This window comes from Pan paniscus, chromosome 1 (genome assembly GCF_029289425.2).
Source record: "Pan paniscus chromosome 1, NHGRI_mPanPan1-v2.0_pri, whole genome shotgun sequence".
Taxonomy (NCBI): Eukaryota; Metazoa; Chordata; class Mammalia; order Primates; family Hominidae; genus Pan; species Pan paniscus.
The window spans coordinates 79,103,723-79,109,722 of record NC_073249.2 but is presented as its reverse complement, the minus strand read 5'-3'; positions in this window follow the sequence as shown (position 1 = coordinate 79,109,722).

Genomic DNA, 6,000 nt, shown 5'->3' with positions numbered 1-6,000 from the left:
GGTAGCAAATTGATCTCAAGTTTTACTTTGTCTGAAACTATCTTCATTTTGTTTTAACAAAGATACTTTCACTAGGCATAGAACTTCAGGAAGGCAGTTATTTGTTTCCAGTACTTAAAAAATGTCATCCCATTGTCTCTGGCTTTCATTGTTTCTGTTGAGCAGTCAGCCTAAAGTTTTGCTTTTGCTACTTTGGGGCCAAAATATCTTTGTTTCTCTGGCCATTTAAAAATTTTTCCTTTTTGTTGTTTGTGTTTTGTTTGTATCTCACCAGTCTTATTATGATGTATGTAGGTATCATTTTCTTTTATTTGTATTTATTCATCTTGTTGTTTAAAGAGCTTCTTGAATCAGTGACTTGATGTCTTCCATCAACTTTGGACAAATTTTAATCAAACCCAATTTATTTAAATTTCCCCCATCCTCTCTTTATTCTTCTTCTGAAATTCAACTACGTGGATGTTAGATATTATCCATATGTCTATATCTTATCATATATATCTCTTCTTTTTTTTCTATACTTCTCATTATTTTTGCTCTCTGCTTCAGTCTTTTCTTCTGACCTATTTATTTTCCAGCTCACTAATTCCCTCTTGAGCTGTGTCACATATCCTGATAAACTCATCTCTTGAGTTCTTAAGTTCAGTTTTTGCATTTTTTAGTTCTAGAAAATTTCATTTGATTCTTATAGTTGCATGTTTTCTTGTGAAATTCTCATCTTATCATTTATTACTTTGATTATGTTAATTAGTCCATGTCTGTTGTGTATTGTTTGTCTTGGACTAATTTTTTAATACACTAGATTTTTTGGTGCTTTTTTTTTGTTATTTTTATCAAATGTTGGACATTTTGTGTAAACATTAAAATGATTCTAGGCCAGATTTGGTGGCTCATGCCTGTAATCCCAGCACTTTGGGAGGCTGAGGTGGGTGGATCACTTTAGGTCAGGAGTTCAAGACCAGCCTTGCCAACAGAGTGAAACCCTGTCTCTACTAACAATATGAAAATTAGCTGGGTGTGGTGGCAGGCACCTGTAATCCCAGCTACTTGGGAGGCTGAGACAGTAGAATCGCTTGAACTTGGGAGGCAGAGGTTGCAGTGAGCCGAGATTGCACCACTGCCCTCCAGCCTGGGCGACAGAGCAAGACTTTGTCTCAAAAAAAAAAAAAAAAGACTCTAGTGCTATATTCCTCCAGAGAGGATTCAACCTATCTTGAAAGGCAACAGAGAGACAGATGAGCTCAATCCAACCTGGGACTAAACTCAGTCTTTCTAAGGCTCGGTCTACATGCAATTTTTTTGCATTCATAGGGTGTAGCTTTCCAGGACTTCTAACAGAGAGCCTGGAGTGTTTCTTACAGATTCTTCTCGTTGACGTGAACTTCAGTTTTTGTCTCCTTAGTATTGTCAAGTTGCAAAAATCTCTGATTTGCCATTATTCACATTGTGTTCTGCTTCTTAGCCTTTTGCCTATGCAGCTTAATTGGCTAATACCCTGTGGGGAAAACTGATGTGAATATTGGTCTCATTTGTCTCAGCCTCCCTTCTCTATAAAATCTCATCAATACCAAACTCCAATTTCTCTTCCTCCAAGGCCATACAGTTGCATAAATCTCTACTGTTCTCCTTTTTTAAACAAATACTATCTCTTTTTTCAGTCTCTTGTTTTATTCCAAAGTGCTGCCGATAACCCAAGGATAAAAATGGAATGAAACAAGTCTGACTTACCTCAGAGCATCCTTGTCTGGAATATACAGTTGCTCAAGTCTTGATCACCTTGGCAGGTGTCTGATATTTGAAGTGAGGAAGATATAAATATTTTTAGGTTCTTAAGTTGCTTTTGCAGGGAGCACTACTCTTCTGCTATAAGCTACTACATCATTGCCAGAAGAATTTCTGAACTAACTTTTAGTGAGTATTTATTACTTGCCAGGCACTATGTTAGGTCTTACTTATTATCTTACTTTTTTTTTTTTTTTTTTTTTTTTTTTGAGATGGAGTCTCGCTCTGTCACCCAGGCTGGAGTGCAGTGGCTCAATCTTGGCTCACGGCAAGCTCTGCCTTCAGTGTTCACGCCATTCTCCTGCCTCAGCCTCCCGAGTAGCTGGGACTACAGGCACCCGCCACCACGCCCGGCTAATTTTTTGTATTTTTAGTAGAGATGGGGTTTCGCCACGTTAGCCAGGATGGTCTTGATCTCCTGACCTCGTGATCCGCCCCCCTCAGCCTCCTAAAGTGCTGGGATTACAGGCTTGAGCCACCGCTCCCGGCCTTACTTTTCTTTCAGATGTACTTTGAGCTTCTGAGACTCAAAGTGTGAGACTCAGAGGAACTAAGTTACTTGCTCAAAATTTCTTTAAAGAGTTAGAAGCAAAGAATAAACTTTCAAAGCCTCTAAAGCCTCTAGTCTTTACACCACATTAGGGACAAAGTAGGATGTAACACAGTGTCTGGAAATGGTTAAAGATTAATGGTGAACTACTACTTTATGTCATTTGGTCCAAAATAGAATATAAATGTTGATATCTTTGATCCTGTGTAATAATTTTTAATGGAGACTGAGACACACAATAGTAACGAGTATTAGAGAGGTCACTAAATCTCTTTTCATATTTTGAAGGAAATAATTCTGACTTTTCACTTAAAGGAGCAGATGATACTCAAAAGAACAAATCAGGAAAGAGGAAAGAATAAAAGGGTAAGTAGCAAAAGGAAGTGTTTTTTTTTTTCCCAGTATGTGTTTCGGAGACAGATAGTTTTGGTGCTTTAAATGCAGAGCTGGGTACCAGGTTCATGAAAGACAAAGGTATGTATTGTATAAAGAGGTGAATGGTGACTTAACAAAATGTGGAAATAATAGGTTTGTGATCTGCAAAGTGCTGATATAACACAGTATTTTAGACTTTTTATTAAAAGTTAGTTTTCTTATTTCCACTATATAAATCCTTACTTCTTTTCTGTAGTGATAAAGGCAAGAAAAGAATGTAAGGAAAGAATGACAACTGGAGGTAATGACAAATGTAACTGGTCGTATATACACTCACACCTTTTACACTGAGTTCCTCACATACGCGTTATCTCAAAGCATCACTTTGAGGCAGGAAAGAAAAGTCTCTGAAATTTTGTGAAATTACTGTGGAGAAAAACTTGAAATAAGGCAGATCCGGGTGTTTTAACAAGATAAAAACAAGAAAAATTAGGGTAAAATATATACCTAACCTAACAGGTATAAAGGGACAAAAGAAGTTGTGACCAGCTTGGATGTTTACCTGTGAGCTAGCATTGTAGGAAAAGTGGAGATCTGGGAGAAAAGAGAGAGACAAGCTCAGAAGTTTAGAGATTTGTAGAAGGGGAGGAAAGCAAGCAGAGAAGTGGGCTGTACTTGGTTCCAGATTTATGGAAGCAGCAAGCCAAGGAAGGTTATCTAAAGTGGCACACCCACCAGGTATGCTATAAATAAGCACCAAAGTCAGCTGAAGGACCTTATGCATTTCAAATCAGCCTAACTTACCCAGGTCCAGAGAATTTTGTATTTGTACTGTTGGATTCCATCTCACGTCTGCCTGGCCTGGAAACAGAGCTTCAGGGCCCAAAAGTTGAAGAGCTTGCAGAGGCACCAACCTAGTCTGGGATCTCAGTTTAGATGTCTTATTCAGGGCCAATAGTCTGGTGAGTATGCAGGTTCTCAAATTCTCAGAGTGAGACACAAAAAAACCTACCAGGCATGAATTTTTCCTGCAAAGGAATGAGGGGTTGGCATTGGTTTATCTTACAGCTCTGTGTGCTGCTGCTTGCCTAGAGCCATTCCCATTTTTAAGCATCTAAGTTACATGCATATGCCCAACCTTAAAGGATTTTTCTAAAATAGGAAGATAGCAAGAATTAAACTTCCTATTATCCTGTGAAGCCCAGAAGAATCTGAGCATAAGGTAAAGAGTGGAGGAAGGGAACTAACATTTGTTGAGTATTGATTATGATAAGGCATTTTTCCTTTATTCTCTTTCTTAATCCTCTCAGTAGCCATTTGTGGTACATCTGAATTGGCCTGGTGAATAAGATTTGGGTTCCTCAAGACAGAGAAGGTATGGCACCTGCATACTCATATTTCCTCTGAGAGCATCTGGCAAGACACCTGGACTACTAACTGTTGTTATGTTTATATAATATGAACACACTATAAACATAATACATACATATTCACATATAGTGTTGCCTATTCACCTCCTTCTGTATTACTTTATTTTCAGTTCCAGTTCCATAAGGATTTATTGGCTATTTTGCATCAGGATTGATGCTAGCTAGATAATATAGGCAGACCTGGAGGTGGTATCAAAGAGGAAGGAATTTGGGATAATTCCTAGGTTTACTACTGGGGCAAGAGTTTAAATTTATGTTTCTTCAATAAATGTGCAGATCCAGCAAGGAGATAGCTATCTTTTTTTTCTTCAGAGCTTACTATATGCTAAGCACTGTGATAAATTGATTGCCTGCATTCTTACTTAATTTTCACAAATATATATGGTAGGTGCCATAATTAGCATTATTTGAGAGATGGGTAAGCTGAGGCTTGGAGTGGTAACTTGCTCAGTTTGCACAAGATGACAGTAAGTAGATGGACAAGCTTAAGGTTTACATTTTGGACTCATTGACAAACAGGTGGTAGTTAACTGCTGTGGTTTGGATATGGTTTGTTTGTTACCACCAAAGCTCATGTTGAAATTTGATCCCTAGTGAGGGCGAGTTGGGGGTGGGGCCTAGTGGGGGGTGTTTGGGTTATGGCAGTGGATCCCTCATGAATGGCTCAGTGCTGTTCTAGCAGTAGTAAAAACATTCTTGTTCTCACAAGAGTGAATCAGTTCTCAGGAGAATGGATTCTCATGAGAGCGGGTTGTTATAAGCTGGAATGCCCCTAAGGTTCCCCTCTCTTCACACATGTCCACTTCCCCTTTTACCCTCTCTGCCATATTGTGATGCAGCAGAATAGGTCTCACCAGAAGCCAGGACTTGAACTTGAACTTATCCTTGAACTTCTCAGCCTGCAGAACCGTGAGCTGAACAAACGTCTTTTCTTTATAAATGACCCAGTCTCAGGTATTCTTTTTTTTTTTGAGACAGAGTCTCGCTCTGTCGCCCAGGCTGGAGTGCAGTGGCGAGATCTCGGCTCACTGCAAGCTCCACCTCTTGCGTTCACGCCATTCTCCTGCCTCAGCCTCCCAAGTAGCTGGGACTACAGATGTCTGCCACCACGCCTGGCTAATTTTTTGTATTTTTAGTAGAGACAGGGTTTCACCGTGTTAGCCAGGATGGTCTCGATCTCCTGACCTTGTGATCTGCCCACCTCGGCCTCCTAATCAGATATTCTTTTATAGCAACATAAAACAGACCAAGACATAACCCATAAAAAGTATATCTTCTAAGAACAACCTATTTAATTTGAAAGACAGTAAAATGAAGACCAGAATTCTAGAGAATATAAATATTTAAGGAGTGAGCAGAGAAAAAGGAATACACTATGAAAACCAAAATAAGTGGTCAGAGAAATAGAGGACCAGGAGAAAAATATTCAAAAAAAAAAAAAAAAAGGATGCTCAACACTATCAATTATAGCAGAAGCATTTAGCAAAATAAGGCCTGAGGAATACTTACTGCATTTGTAAATGTGCAGGTCACTGATGTCTTTAGCTAAAGCTGCCTCAGTGATATATGCAAAGTCAGTGTCCAGCCAGTGATTTGAGGAGCAGATGGGCTTAATGAAACTATTCTAGGTCCCACCTGAATATATTGGGCTTCCCAGACTATAACAGAGCAGATCAATTACCAGCTCATTACTTGGAAATGTATTTTTAGTCTGACTTCCTTTGATTATTATAAAATTTCAAAATAATTCAATGGGGCTATTGGATAAAGAATAGAGCATAGGAGAAATGCTCCTGAAATAACACTTATTATTACAAGAATCAGAATTGGAAGGATAAAGGAGAGTTCCTTTCAAGCCTGACA